Below are 11,260 nucleotides of genomic sequence, written 5' to 3'. Positions count from 1 at the left end.
CTTCACCAAAAGCCGCAATGCCAATGTTTTTATCATCCATTATCCTGTGCAAAGTTCGGTCATCCGTCCAATCATCATATGACAATTCTCCACCTCTATCTAACTCTGGACAGAGCAGACACTAATATTTTAAGAGACACATGAAAAAAATAAAATAAAAAAATAAACACCTTTATGTACATGAGCAAACAGCTAACACAGCAACCCGAAATCAAAGCACCATCTCCCATTTACTTTAAAGGTCTAGTGTGTGTTTGCACATTGGAGGATTGCTTTTATAATGGTGGATTTGCCAGAGAGTAAGAAAGAACACTTACTTGCAGAGGAAATCAATATGGCCATGCACAGCGTCAAATCTGTGTGCGTAATGTGACTGTTTTGATAATGCACCCCTAAAATAAAATGTAAATACTATACCAATAACCTATTCTTTTACATGTATTATTTAAAAAAAGAAAAAGTGACAACTGTTTGGGTTTGAAGCTAGTGAAGACATCTGCGTTGAGCTTGGTGTCACACTGTGCTGTGCATTCATTTTCTCATTTTTTAGGACTTGAATAACAATGTTAACATGACAGAAACCTAAATGTTAAACATTATGTCACGAAAGTTTAGCAAATCAAGTTTAATCTCTTTATAATCTTCAATTTAAAGCAGATTTTAATCCACTGTTTTATGTGGACGAAGCAGAGTACAGTCTATAATGGCCCATAATCTTGGCACAATAATGAAACGTGCCATCTGATTCACTATTGCAGCTAATTGGAGCTCCACTGTGCTAATTAAATCAACGAGCCACCCGGCGCAGATATGCAATATGTGTGTCCTAACAGAGATGGGAACTCCCCCACTACTGTTTATGTGGACATTCCAGATGATATTCCATCTGATTTTCAACTGCCCATATAAGCACACTACACGTGGTGCTGTCTATTACAAGTCTCATCTGCCTGCGTATCCCGAGTTTTGAAAATCTCAGGCTTCCTTGTCACCAATTAAATGGGAAAATAATTATTTATGCCAGTTTCATGTTTTCACCAAGGCCCTGCTTCCTCTGACACTGCACCCGCTTGTTTTGATTTAGCCAACAGGAATGCTCCATTCCTCAGTTGCTCTGAAAAACTAACAAAATATTAATGTCACCTCAACAGCCACTATTCCCACTGCCTCTCTCCTATCTCTCACAATCACCCTTATCTCTCCTGTGCGCCAGCCCTCACCTCTTCTTTCATTTCCGAGACAGTCTATCGTTTCAGCAACATGGCAGTGTGATTGTGGCTTCCGCTGGAGGGGTAGAGTCGAATACTATCATCACTCCAGGGCCTTAATCAATAGTGTCAGTAATGGTAGTGGCAGGAGGAGAACAGTGGATAGCTGCAGGGTCCTAAGAGATCATATTGGAGGGCTTTGTCTTTTCTCTATCTCTCCCCACAGTCCTGTTAAATTATTCTGCAGGTGTTCCTTTTGACAGCCTCTCTCCCAGAGGAAGAGAAACACTATTGCGTTATAAAGAGCATGGAGCTCATGTTGTCTGTTGAAAGGTCTACAGAGATACAGTCACTGACAAAGGTGCGCCAGAGTATCCTGAATGGGAATTCATAGCATGGGTCTTTTTAGCCGTACTACCTCAGCGGTGTAAGTTAGCAATGCATTAGTTTAATGTTAATTGTTAGCCTCCTAATTGCTGAATTTAGTTCATTAAAACATTCTCAATAAATCAACCGACAATGACGGTTCACAAGGCGGAACAGTGGAAAGCATTGTTGCCTCACAGCAAAAGGAATCCCGTTGTTTGCATGTTCTCACTGTGTGTGCGAGGGTTTTCTCCCAAGTACTGCAGTTTCCTACCACAGTCCAAAAATATGCAGATTAGGTCAACTGGACACTAGAAATTGATCGTAGGTGTGAATTTGAAAGTGAATGGCCACCCAGTCCAGGGTGTGCCCGGCATTTTGCTCCATGTCAGCTGGAATTGGCTCCAACACCGCTGTGACAATGAGTGAGTGAGTGAACTGACAACGACTGTTAAATTTAATTTGCGTGTAATTTCTTCTGACCCCATGTGCTGTGTAATTAAGTTTTATACAAGCAGAGCCCGTTCAGCTGGCAGGACATGCAGGGAAACAAATGTGAGATGAAATGAATCAGCCTCAGAGCTGCACCTGTGCCAAGGCATATCACCGCTACAGATATGACATGGTGGAGCACAGTGAGGTTACAACCATGGTGCTTCTCTGTGGGGACAACCTATTTCTCCAGGAGTAACCAACAGCGCTAAAACAGAAGTAAAAATCTTCCATAGCGACAAGCTTCTCTCTGACTGATGAAAAATAAGCGTGCCATGACGCATGCCAACAAACGTTTAGAATAGTTCCATCCAACCATCTACTCCTGCTTTATCTCTCACATGAGGGTCGCGGGGGGTGCTGTGCAAATCTCAGCTGACATAGGGCGAAAGGCGGGGTGCACCCTGGACAGGTCACCAGTCCATCACAGGGCCACATACAGAATCAAACAACCACCCACTCTCACACCAATGGTAAATCTAGAGTGTCCAATTTACCTATTCCCTATATTGCATGTTTTGGACTGTGGGAGGAAACTGGAAAACATGGAGAAAACTTAGAATGGTTCCTTCATTCCTAAATATTATGTTAAATGTTGATTTTGATCTTATCAATCTTATTTTATTGCAAGACATTTATTTTGAGTTGGATATTTGTTTGTACCGATTCATACCGTTCGAGTCACAACAGCTTGTGAATATTCTCCTGAATGTGATGTATGCTAGTGTAATAAATAGCAAACGTGACGCAAGTGCTGCCAAATCATTCTGAACTGAAATAGAGTATAATAATTTTAACCGGATTTCATCTACAGTCCCTGCTCTTTTAGTTCAAATGTGACTTTAAACTACAGGATTCCCAAGGATTAAAAGCAAATGAGGTCTCTGGTGTGTGAGGAGGAGCCCTCTGTGTTTCACATTATTCAGGACTGCATGAGCTATAAAGCCCCAAGCTAACTGCTGTGTTCCTGCTCCACTGGCAGTGTTGAGAAGTGGGGAGAAAGCAATCTGTTCTCATAGGGGAAGACACAGGGAAAATAGGACATCAGTGTCGAGACATGGCAGAAGCCACTGAGGACCTGTGTAGATTAGGCGAGCAGGGCCCAAGCTGCCTGGCTGCACTGCACCAGCTCGACACAGCTCAGTATGCACGATTCAGTGTGCTCAACATACCGTAAACACCAAAAACTCTTATTACACCTCACTTCAAATGTCCTCACATGCAGCTTAGCAGCTCTGAGTGTGATTCATTTCCTCTGACAACCGTTACATGAAAATAGTAACTTTTATTTGTATGGCACTTTTCAAAACAATTTTACATAAGGAAAAAATGAAACAGTACAAATGTAAAACGGTAAAACACAAAACAATGAAGCAGAAGAAAGGCAGAATAATTAAAATAAATAAAATAATAGACTCAGAGGTTAAATGAAATAGCAAAAGTAATAAATATATAATGAAACGAAGGCCTTGTTAAATGAGTGAGTTTTGAGAAGTGATTTGAAATAGATTTTGTCTGTATCTACAGGGAGGGAGTTAAATGTGGACATATCGGAGAAAACCCCGGCACACATGCAAAATGAGTGCACCACTGTTTGGACCAAGAGGAAGCATGTACATTGAAAATAAAAGTTGTTTCTAGGATTTCTGAGACTTCCATTAATATCCTGAGAGAGCCAGAAGAAGTTACTTTGGACCTACTGGACAGTACAACGCCTCCTTGTCACAGCACCAAGGACTGCTTTTTATTTTAGTTATTTATTTATTTTTTAAAAGGCAAGGAAAAAAGTGCTTTTACTTTTTGGAGGACAGGGAGGTGAGCTGGTGGGAGGGGCAGAGAGAGCAGAAAAGATGCAATTTCACAGCTGAGCACACCCGCTTGGTTCTCCAGCATGAGCAGGGAAGGATTTTACACCTAAGGTAATAACAGGGTAGAGGTAGAAGATGGGATCAAATTTTTTACACTGCTACCCATCTGTTTCTCTTCATCGGGGACAGCGATGTTGCCCTTTACGAGGTCTTAAACTGGCACATACTGTATTTTAAAAGAACAACACAGTCTTCTACATTCACTTAACTTCCCCATGTGGTTCTTATTCAAACATCTGTAAGATTACACCACACATATTATTCTAATGATGGAAATCAAATGGCAGGTTGTTTTTTATCTAAATTTCCATGGGTGTTTGTAATAATAAAAGCTGTTAAACATTTTCATTCATTCCTACTATCCAAATATCTGTTGCATAATAGTAGTTTGAACTTGACCTCTTTACTCAGATCCAAGCCATACTTTGACATCACTATTCATGCTGCTTTTTACAAATGTAAAGATGAACCACTTGTTACTGGTTCATTCGAAATAGTATTAAAACTTGTCAGTTAAGAGAAAATGATAGGTTCACAAGAGTCAACTGAAAAAAAACTAACTTCTTGGCAATCTATCTAGTCGAGATATTTCAGTTAAAGTGGTGCAATACAATACAACGAAAAGTCAGACAATCATCAAAATCTCTCGCATTCATTTTTAGAAACTATGAATTCTTGTGCCAAACTTTCTTGTCCATGTTGAGAGGGTTCTTTTTTTTTTTGAGAGAGAACTTTTTTGTGCTGATGGCACAGAAAGCTCAGGCTGTCAACACAGTAACTCAAACTTTTGGGAAACATATGGATATTGGATATAAACGTAGTTGTTGAGATATTTTAGTCCAGACCAACTAGGGATGGGACGATACCACTTTTTTGTGTCCAATACCAATATCGATATTACAAACTCGAGTACCGATACCGATATTAGTCCGGTGCAGTTATTTTAGACCATTTATGAACTGTGAAGCTGTTAACACATTTGTGCTCATTTGAGTCACTTCAAATAATTTGAAGAAAAAAAGAGTTTTTGAAAACAAAAAATTGACTATTTATTAAAACACTTAATAAATATAATAATGTAAACAAAATAAATACATGGCTAGAGCTTCCACATTCTGTAACAAAGTAAATTATTGTTAAAAAATAATCTTCTCCACACTCTGAAAAAACAGTAACAAATTAACAACTCTCTTCTTAGGAAAACCAAAAGTGTTGCATTGCAGAGTTGATTCAATGAAGATGAAAATTCTTCTTCAGAAACACCATCATGTCCACAAGCTTGCTCTCTGTGCTGTGACACAGTCCCCTGTCACCAATGTCCCTGGGAACAGATGTGTCTGCCGGGGCTCGAGCACACACTTGAAACGGGCGCATACTGTGTGCAGTGCCATGAAAAACCCAGTTCGAATTACCCGGTAACTTCATATGAAATAAATTTGGCAGAGTTGGCAGGTGTTTCTTCCATGTCCCATTTAAATTAATCTCTGGATGGTGTCGTCGAACTTGCATCAACATGTTCGACGTGTTGCCTGCCATTTATATTTTCTGCCGAGTAGCTGAAATGTTCCCATACCGCTGACTTAAAGGAACAAGGAGGCTCCATAATTTCTGCGTTATTAGCCATGTTTCCACCACTCTTCTCGTTGCTGACGTAGCGGTAGAGCAAACTTTTGCTCCCTCGTCAGATGATTGGAAATGTAGTCACATGACATGTAGATGTTCAACTTATTTAACCTTACATTTTTAATTAAAAAAAAAATTTAACTAAATAGTAATTTAAAAAAGTTTGGTAGCACTGACAGCTCATAAGGCTTCTTCTTCTTTTTTGAGGTTTTATGGCAGATGGCAAACAAAGATTTGGTACATTACCTCCACCATCTGGTATGGCGTGTGGATCTAAATGTACTATTACGGCAAAATAAATAAATTAACAACAACAACAATAATAATATAATATTCACATGCCCATGCACACACCAATCCACTTCAATGCCTCTCCACTTTTGAATCAGAATTTCTCCCTCTCTTCGATATCCATGACGAGTTGGCTCATTAGGTTGTATCTGGATTAGAAGGACAAACTCTGGGAGTTGGAATGGGCGAATATGCCTTTTCCAACTGCGACACAGGTTTGTGGGTTAGAGTGTTGCGATCTATCTATCTATCTCTATATCTCAGAACAAATAAAGGTACAGGTGTATCAGAAAAGTGCTTTTGACGAATGTTTCTTGACTTGCAGTTATGGCTTACAGAATTCCAGAGATACTTTATTCTGCTCAGCACATGGTACACAAACTTGCACAACCATTCAACACGAACAATAATAATATCATCCTGATCATATGCATAATCTTCCATTGTTATGCAAAAGCCATTTCAGCTCATTAGGTGTCAGTCAGTCAGACGGCTAAACACAGTCTTTAGCTAAGGAATCAATCTGCCATCTCTACAGGTACACACACACACAACTTGTCATAAGAGCATACACACACACACACACAACTTGTCATAAGAGCATACACACAACAAACACACACACACACACACACACACACACACACACACACACACACACACACACACACACACACACACACACACACACACACACACACACACACACACACACACACACACACACACACACCTTATAGCGGCAACAGAGGATAATCAAACACCATAATTGCTTTTTAAATCACAGAGTTAATGACAAGATCTCTCAATTGTAATGAATTGTAATCACGCCATTAATATGTATATGACTGCAGCATGGGGAGCCATCTGTTTGGCTGAGGCAGTGCTGGACGTTTTCCAACAGGCAGTCATTTCAAGGACTGTATTTTGGCCAGCAACCACAGGTAACATAATCAATGTGAATGCTGCCACCGGTGCTGGGAGACGAGGGACCTAAATTGATCCATCAATCACCTATTCAGACAATGTTTATTCAGCTTTGCCTCACTTCACAGTTATTCACACTCACAGATGAAAGCTCCAATAAAAAGATGGCAGGTACTGGAATAGCATGGCACAAAAACAGGCACTCTTTACACAAGGCTTTAGTGTTCTGTTCTGGTATGGTGAGGTGGGTGATTGCCTTGGGTTACCTCTGGGTGGAATCAATTATACAAGCTTTTTAAAAGGCCTTCTTTGGTCTTCACAGAAAAGCATGAAGGGAGCAAGCTCCCAAGGTATCCAGTATTATTCCTTTTAATGTGCATACATCAAATTTTCTCTTTCTTCTCCAAACTCTTCTGTACTTACTGCCAGAGTAGAAATGTAGGGCATTTGAGATGTTATTGCTAAATTTCAATTGCCTTCTATTCCTTCACCTTATAACTAATGTATCTCCAGCACAACAGCAGATGTTCTTTTTAAAAGAAGCTCCACAAAAAATGCCTGGGTGCTGTTGCCATATTTGAGGTTGTTGGGGGGAGAGAGCCAAAAAAACAACAACAACAAAAAAAAAGATTCTGCCTCTGGGCATTTCTGACAGCTTCACTTGGTGTTTTAGCATTACAGGAAATATTTGGTCCAACCCTTGCTTTATTGTGACACGTGGCACCTCACTAGCATTGCTACTCAAATGTGTACTCGCTTTACAAGCCAGGAGGTCAGAGCCTGGGTGAATGGTTTACACGAGACATCTTAAAGAAAAAGACTCAAGCATCTCAGTAAAGATGCTGAAGAAAATAAGAAGACATTGCTCGACGACAAAGCACCATTTCCTCAGTTCTTTCCTTACCAGTTCTAATGATAGTCAGGAACGATTGCAAGAAATGGATGTTCTGCTCCCTTGATGATGAATGCCAAGCACACGCCATGTGAGGTTAACTACAGAAATGCTTTACGAGCTCAGTCCCATTTGTTATACGTTCAAAAAAGAAGCACATTTGTAAATACTTTGCAATAGTGTCCTGCCGTTACAAAACTCTTAAAAGACAACATTTTGTTGCGTCTTCCTCGTGTAGCTTGAAGCACAAGAATATGCAAACCACATGGTGCTGTCTATCTGTTACACCTTCTGTTGGCAATTTAGGCCTTTTTACCTGCTGAAACCTTGGAGCTTTGTGTCTTTTATAGTCTATGGTTAATTGGCAAGCCTGTCTTCTCTCTTCCAGTGCAGACAGCTGTCTACAGGGAGGACGGCAACCAACGCTTCTTATCTCATCTCTCTACCGATTTCTTCATGTCTTGTAATTAACAGCATCTTTAAAAGAACAAAATCTAAATGCGGCATTGACACACTGCCAATTAATTTTCAGTCGCCGTCTTCCTGACACTTTCTGCTCAACCGAGGGGGAAATCAAAAGTTTTAGATGGTGTTATGAAAGCTTTAATAGTCTCCCTTTGTTCCTGGCAACACACAGTGAAAAATACATTCAGGCCTGACAAAGTGCTCCTGCTCCGTGTAATCAATTCCCTCAGCTTCTACCAGGCAGAGAAAACAGGGTGGGGGAGAAATCAGCATATCGCTTGTCTCTCCTTGTTCTTTGATCAGGCAAAACAAGCTGACAACACGAAAACCACTTTATCTGTGCAGTCAAATATTCATTCACTTTGTGATGTAGGTGGTAATTAAACGATCAGTAATTACTGACATCCAGTCAATGATCACTGTATGTCCAGTCAACATTCCAGCTAAATCAATAACCATATGCTAATGTTTTAATCCCCTAAAGCAACGATACCTAATGATATGGTAGATTAAATGTGTCCATGTCAGTGTCTATTGTGCAACTTCACACTATCTGGCCATCACAAAGCTCATCTACCATTCAACTCTAATGGAAAGTGGTCTCCTGACCTTTGAACCCCACTGGATGAACTATAAACACTGTTCATTAAATACTGTACATATGGGTACAAACAGATGATATGAAAAGTCAAAAGACTCAAAGAGCAGAAGAGGAGCAAACACTCGTCTTGCTTGAGGACAGCTCAGCAGCATTCAGAGCAGCGTGTGGGTGTTTTACTGCATTATACCTGAAGTGCCTCTTTCACTCTCTCTCTCTTAAAAGAGCCACCAAGGCCAACAGGGAAAAATGCTCTGTTAACCTAAATGACACTTGTTACAAGCTAAAGTGTGATTCTCTGCTGCCTCTTAAGGGCTCGCCTTTTATTACTCACAAGTAAACACAAGTAAATTGAACTGTGATGTGAATTCAAGAAGCTGGAGATAAGGCATAGTAAAGGCAAAGTGCATTTACTCCTGTGTATAGAGTCATTAGTTTGTGATGAGAAACACCAAAGATCCCTGTTAAAGCCAGGTGTGAAGCGGGCCTAATGGGACTACATGGAATTTTCTTCAAAGAGGTCAACATAAAAGGATTTTTTTTGCATCAAACTCCACCCAAATCATAAAATACATCATTAAGTAGATGCAGCTATAACTAACGTCATCGAGTACAACATTAGATCCTGCCTCACAATGTTCACGTTATGTAGAAACTGTTTTAGGGAGGTGCTGCTGTTCTAAACGTATTTAAAAAAAATAAAAATTATTTCAGAAGCTGTAGTTGATGGTGCCTTTGAGTTGTATAATATAGGATAGGATCAAATATCATTTATGGATTTAATATTAATAATATTATTTTGTCAATGCCATTTATATCACTGAGTGCCGGTAGAACAAAAGACATGCCCAATTTGAATCAAACAAAGCTTCTGAGTATTAAGCTTCAAAGAGATAGGATTACATGGTTGTTACATTTGATTACACTTCTTTAAACTAGTGTAGCAAATTATTGTCATATTCATCACATATCAAGACCAACATGTTTTTTTTCTTTTCCTGGATAAAAAAAGCTAGAAATCTTGAGTGAGTTTTCAGTCTTTGACAGAAAGTAAAAACATCTCTCGATGTTACCCCTCTGGCTCCTCCTCAGTACACTTTTTTGCGCAGTTTGTAGCAGTTGTATTTTTGGTACTCGGTGTTAAAGCACAATGGCATTGCTACTGAAAAACACAACTGCTCTGTGATTTTACCCTCACTTGCTTCAGGCATATCGCACTGCACTAAGAAACAGCAGCAAGCACAACAAACCGCTGCAGAGTCTTCCATAAATGCTTCAACAACACAGGAGATGTTTTTTTTCCTGTATAGAGAATTGCAAAGCAGCTGCTTCTGTCAAATTCTGTTACGCCTCCAGCTTGACAAAATTCAAGTTGCATTTTCACATATTTCTATGCAAATTTTTCTCAGATTCAGTTCACAAATTTGTTAAAATCTGTTTTATGGAGCACTGCACCTTATCTACACTACAATAAAAACATCCACCTGCCAGGTGAGACATATCAAGATGCTGGTTAAAGAACATGATTATTGCACAGGTCACAATAAAAGGCCACTTAAAAATGCATAGTTTATCTTAATAACCTAGATAAACATTTTAATTTTTAATTCAATCTTAACTATAATGCTGATATATAAATAGCAACATAAAGCCATAGAAAAACCTAAAATGTGAAAGTCCCACACACAACAACTTGATTACCATTACCACTATAAATCAAGTGTTATTTCTTTTTTAACAGTGATACTTTGTTATTTCAACACAATGTGTGCAAGCCTTGAAAAGTTGCACCGTGGTTATTCTATGCTGACTTTTTCTACTGAAATCTTTCTTTATTTTTTCTTCCTTCTTTTTAGTGTGGCAAGACTGCCCTCTGGTGAACAATCAGGATATGTCTAATAGGATACAAGTGCACAGCTGCCATATTATGATTTATGTGCAATAGGTCAATTTCAGTAATAGCAGTGCTCTGTATTGACAGTGGGTTCTAACCGATTAACTCAAAATGACAGTGGTAATGAAAATGATTCAGGAATCAACTGTGGTTTGTTATTACCAAACCAATATTGTCATCCACAGCAATTTGCAAGATCTTTAACAATGCCATAATCATGACTTATAGTCACAAATAACATGAGAATATACCATGTGCAACATGGTTTTCCAGACATGTAAGAGACAGAAGGAGAGGTTAAAGCTCTGTATTTCAGTTCTGTCAGTGTGCTCTGTACATTCTTTAATGGTATGTGGTGACTATAAAATTTTGTCCAAACCAGACAAAACTGCTTTGAATAGAACCAAAAGGTCACATGTGTTATACGATCGTCTGTAGACAAAAACACATTTCAACACACAGGAGAATGTAAACTCTACTCTTCATTCAGCTTTGACTGGGGCAGAAGCAAGAAAGTAGTCCAATTGAAAGAATGTTCAAAAAGTTAGAAATCTTAGGTTCTATCCTCTCCTAAACACTTTTCCTTTATACTCTTTTAAAAATGTCATGGAAAGACATGAAAGAAAGGACGTTACA

Source organism: Solea senegalensis, linkage group LG13 (genome assembly GCF_019176455.1).
Source record: "Solea senegalensis isolate Sse05_10M linkage group LG13, IFAPA_SoseM_1, whole genome shotgun sequence".
Lineage (NCBI taxonomy): Eukaryota > Metazoa > Chordata > Actinopteri > Pleuronectiformes > Soleidae > Solea > Solea senegalensis.
The sequence above is the reverse complement of the archived record's forward strand: the minus strand, read 5'-3'. Positions refer to the sequence as shown.